This window comes from Notolepis coatsorum (genome assembly GCF_963971535.1).
Source record: "Notolepis coatsorum genome assembly, contig: SCAFFOLD_1255, whole genome shotgun sequence".
In the NCBI taxonomy this organism is placed as follows: domain Eukaryota; kingdom Metazoa; phylum Chordata; class Actinopteri; order Aulopiformes; family Paralepididae; genus Notolepis; species Notolepis coatsorum.
The window spans coordinates 37,501-43,064 of NW_028171036.1; positions in this window are offsets into that span (position 1 = coordinate 37,501).

Below are 5,564 nucleotides of genomic sequence, written 5' to 3' on the forward strand. Positions count from 1 at the left end.
TTAAACCCAGATTCGGCTCAAACAAGGGACTAAACACGTTTCGCAATTATGCCACATCAATGTGGAACGCCCTACCCAAAGCTGTAAAGGAATGTGAATCACTACCCACTTTCAAAAACACTCTCAAAGAACACCTACGGGAGACTGCAATTCGAAACTGGCTACAAATGTCCTAACACAACCCCCTCCAATGTACAGTAAAAATGACCAAGTATGGTCTTGTCAATATTCCAATGTGACCAAGTATGGTCTTGTCAATATTCCAATGTACAGTGTTGCTTGTACAGTTGTACAGTGTCCACCACCCACCCCTCCTACCCAACCTCCCCCCACTCCTACCCAACCTCCCCCCCACCCACCCAACCACCTCCAATGTACAGTTTCTACGTCAAATGTATATACTTCTTTTCTGGACTCTTTTTGTATCACAAACAGTACTGTATTTGCAAATCTGGTATGTCATAAATGTATAGATGTAGCAGTACTGTCTATCTGTATGTCATGTATGTTACGATGAATTGAAAATGGGGGACCCTGATGTAAACAAGATGAAAGTCTTTCTCTGGTCTGCATCCCCTTAACAATTGTATGTATTGAGCTGTACTGTACTGTACCCATTCTGCAATCTGTTAATAAAGTTTTCAATCAATCAATCAATCAATCAAGTATGTTCTTCCTGAGGACAGTTCAGTCAGTATGTTCTTCCTGTGGACAGTTCAGTCAGTATGTTCTTCCTGTGTCCCAGGACAGTTCAGTTAGTATGTTCTCCCTGTGCCCCAGGACAGGTCAGTCAGTATGTTCTTCCTGTGCCCCAGGACAGGTCAGTCAGTATGTTCTTCCTGTGCCCCAGGACAGTTCAGTCAGTATGTTCTTCCTGTGTCCCAGGACAGTTCAGTCAGTATGTTCTTCCTGTGCCCCAGGACAGTTCAGTCAGTATGTTCTTCCTGTGCCCCAGGGCAGTTCAGTCAGTATGTTCTTCCTGTGCCCCAGGACAGTTCAGTCAGTATGTTCTTCCTGTGCCCCAGGACAGGTCAGTCAGTATGTTCTTCCTGTGCCCCAGGACAGCTCAGTCAGTATGTTCTTCCTGTGCCCCAGGACAGTTCAGTCAGTATGTTCTTCCTGTGCCCCAGGACAGCTCAGTCAGTATGTTCTTCCTGTGTCCTCAGGACAGTTCAGTCAGTATGTTCTTCCTGAGGACAGTTCAGTCAGTATGTTCTTCCTGTGCCCCAGGACAGTTCAGTCAGTATGTTCTTCCTGTGCCCCAGGACAGGTCAGTCAGTATGTTCTTCCTGTGTCCTCAGGACAGTTCAGTCAGTATGTTCTTCCTGTGCCCCAGGACAGTTCAGTCAGTATGTTCTTCCTGTGCCCCAGGACAGTTCAGTCAGTATGTTCTTCCTGTGCCCCAGGACAGTTCAGTCAGTATGTTCTTCCTGTGCCCCAGGACAGTTCAGTCAGAATGTTCTTCCTGAGGACAGTTCAGTCAGTATGTTCTTCATGTGCCCCAGGGCAGTTCAGTCAGTATGTTCTTCCTGTGCCCCAGGACAGTTCAGTCAGTATGTTCTTCCTGAGGACAGTTCAGTCAGTATGTTCTTCCTGTGCCCCAGGGCAGTTCAGTCAGTATGTTCTTCCTGTGCCCCAGGACAGTTCAGTCAGTAGTTGTGAACATACAACACTAAGGGCAGGATCCACAAAGAATGGATTGCACGGTGCTAATTGCACCCTTACTTACAATCAATCACTGCGCGGTGATTGATTGATTAAACATTTTATTAACAGATTAAGCAGAATGGGTACAATACAGTACGGCTCAATACACACAATTGTTAAGGGGATGCAGACCAGAGAAAGACTTTCGTCTCGTTTACATCAGGGTCCCCGATTTTCAATTCATAATGAATTGTAAGTAAGGGTGCAATTAGCACCGTGCAATCCATTCTTTGTGGATCCCGCTCTAACTCTTTTATAAAGCTAGAAATCACACAAAGCTAGAAGATCCCTCTAATCGATGATGTCACTGGGATGTATCATTCAGGGCTGCTCCATTAACCCCGTGAGGCCATGACATGTTTGTGCATCTCGAACAACTCTTACACCCAAATGTGGGTTTAATTCTGGTTCAGAACCTCTATAGTAAGACTCAAGTCAAGTCGAGTCATTTATTTATAAAGCACGTTTAAAAACTCAAGAGCCAACCAAAGTGCTGTACAATCGAAGCATAAGATCAATGTCATAATATTAAATAGAAAAATAGAAAAAGGCACAACAGGACAAGACGGTACATTCAGATAACAGGACAACAGTAGGGCAACACACGGATAGGGAAGCACAGCGTACAGTATAGCACAAAGTACAGTATAGCACAGAGTACAGTATAGCACAACATACAGTATAGCACAGAGTACAGTATAGCACAAGGTACAGTATAGCACAACGTACAGTATAGCACAGAGTACAGTATAGCACAAGGTACAGTATAGCACAAGGTACAGTATAGCACACAGGGGACAGAGGAGCACAAGAAGAGACACAAGAGGGAGGGGGCAGGAAGTGTGTGAGTTAGGGTGTGGGAGAATCAGGGTTTATTGAAGGCTAGGGAATACACTTTTATAAAAGTTTCTAATAAAAGAATAGAGAACTCATTTGGGTGTAAGAGCAACACAAACATGTTATAGGATTCCAGCACAGCGTACAGAATAGTGTCCTACAATGGAATACAAGCTGCACTAATGATGTTCTGTGGTTAGTCTCAGAATATCACTTGAGATTCATTTGTCATAATAATCCCCAAATATATTGTCACAATGAAGCCTATTAGGAAAGAAAAAATACATTATTACTTTTAATGTAGACCTGTTCGCTGTATACGTCAGACTCAGTGTGCGCACGCATCAAGGGGGCCACAGGAACGTAATCCTGGTCAGAACAACGGGGGAGACTACAATATATTTGCATTTGTTAGCCATGCTAGCGATCTAAACAATCAATCCATGCCAAAGCTATATACTGTATTTAAAAAGGTGAAAGACTCACACCCACAGCCATGCTGATTTGGCTAAATGACATCCAGACATTTTCGTTTGAAACTACTTTTAGTCAGGGGAGTGTCATGGTTTCTCCATAGAGCCCCTGTGTAATGTCTTAAGTAATGTCTGTGGTCAGCTGTCATGTAAGTTGACTTTATATTCATAATATTGTTATGATGTGATCATGTTGTTATCCAGGCCCCAAAGGCCACGACCACAACACCAGAGGGAGTTCCACAAATCACGTTCAACCCAGATTCGGCTCAAACAAGGGACTCAGGGGCGTAGCTGGGGGGGGGGGTAGCTTAGGATGATTCCAAGGGCCCAGCACTGGGGAGGGGCCCAAAAAAAATCTTTTTTTTTCTAGACACCACTCAGGTGTATTATTGATGCTCTCATTGATACTATGTTTCTTTCTGAAGTGTGTGTGTGTGTGTGTGTGTGTGTGTGTGTGTGTGTGTGTGTGTGTGTGTGTGTGTGTGTGTGTGTGTGTGTGTGTGTGTGTGTGTGTGTGTGTGTGTGTGTGTGTGTGTGTGTGTGTGTGTGTGAGATATATAGACTATTGCATTGGTCCATTCATTGAAGATGAACGCAATGCGACATCCTTTACTAGGCTCACCCACCAACAGTGCAGGTGCTGAACTGCTGATCTGAATGTATAGGTGAAAACCATATTATGCATTTTCATCAATAAAAAAATGGCCAAAAAAAATTCCGCTTACGCGCGCTCGCATTCACTGGGGGCCTACAAATACATTCTTTCATGGGGCCCAGAATCTGGAGCTACACCCCAGAAGGGACTAAACACGTTTCGCAATTATGCCACATCAATGTGGAACGCCATACCCACAGCTGTAAAATAATGTGAATCCCTATCCACCTTCAAAACCGCCCTCAAAGAGCACCTACGGGAGACTGCAATTCGATACTGGCCCCCGTAAATGTCCACCACTCCATTCTCGAAGACACTCTGATGTCACGAGACTGCCGCCATCTTGGTATGAGGGTAACAAACTGATTTCTACCATCAAATGCATGCGTTGACCTCCGTTTTTATTACATGTTTTATCACATTCTTGTTCATTTCATAACATTTGCATACGATTTGTTTTGAAAATATTGAGGCCAACATGGCATTTCACAATTTTTCGAAAGCCTTTCTGGTGATTCTAAGGCGAGATATGAGTCAAAGAAGCTCCCCCTGATTCTGGTGTTGTGGTCGTGGTAGCTACATGCTAAGCTAACGTTAATTACATCATATATATCGAACCGATAGGAGCTTATCTTATCTAATCTTACGTGGTGGTACCACGTGTGCCACTACCCGATCTAACATCGACGTAAGATTAGATAAGATAAGCTCCTATCGGTTTGATATGATATAATTAACGTTAGCTCAGCATGTAGCTATTTGTCTGGGTTAACGTAGCTAACGTTAGCTGCCAGCCACTTTTTCCTCCGTGATGGTATACAACTTGCGATTTGGGTTTCTGTTTTTGTCATTAGTACAAGTACAACGCGTAACACAGCAGCTCTTTGGCATTGTGAAGGACTGAAGAAGATTCCGCTTGATTGTCTTTAATTTCGCTTTAACGATCCGTTTCTCCATTAAATGAACCGTACACAATGTACCAGGGGGGACAGTTTCCCCCCACGCTGCAGTTGCGTAGCAACAACAGACAGGAAGTTGACTTCGAGAATTTGTAACGATGTGGCTTGGTGTCTGGGCCGAGCTGTGGCGTGCGGGCGGAGTCTAACGACTCGGGCAGGGCAAGCGCTTATAATGGATGCATCGACGAGGGTCGGGCCCCCCCCCGTTCATGTTCAATGCTGGATTACGTTGGCACCTTCATTGACATCAATACTTGGAATGACGATCAGATAATTGGAATATTCTTTTCGGGACAGATCCTGGTCAAGGTATGGACTATATAGTATCAATATTGCGTTGATCCAAAAATTCCTTCATGCTGATAGGGGTGTGTGGCGTGTTCCGTTGGTTGCGATCAAAGCACGGAGGGGTGCCCCCCCCCTTTCATGCATCCATGATGAAACATAATACCGATAATCTAAATCTGATTTGAGAACAGTAGCTAGTCCAGGGAAGAAACGATAACGCGTATACTAGAATACACGTTGCCGTCCATTACGGAGCATTTTGGAAATGACACCAGACCACCCTGAGGCCATGTTTAGACGGAGAGAGTCTGAACAGAAACCGCAAAAGTTGTCTTGCAGTCTCACTTTTAATGTTGCGTTTAGACTAGTGTTTTGGGATGGAATTCTGCGTGCTGTAAAGACTCGAGACGACGGAGCCCCGCTGTCACACGATTGGCGCAGATGTCACATGACCAGAAACGTCAGTGGCCAATCAGATCGCGCAAACCGAACGCGGAAGTGCAACTCTGTTAGGGCGGTAGCCTGCACAAATGAGGACTCCGTTAGGGAAAATATTCACGCAACCCATACGCTACACTGCCTCAGGTCGTTGAGACAACCAGACGTGCTGTGAAGACCCGCCCTACTCTGCCTCTGATTCGC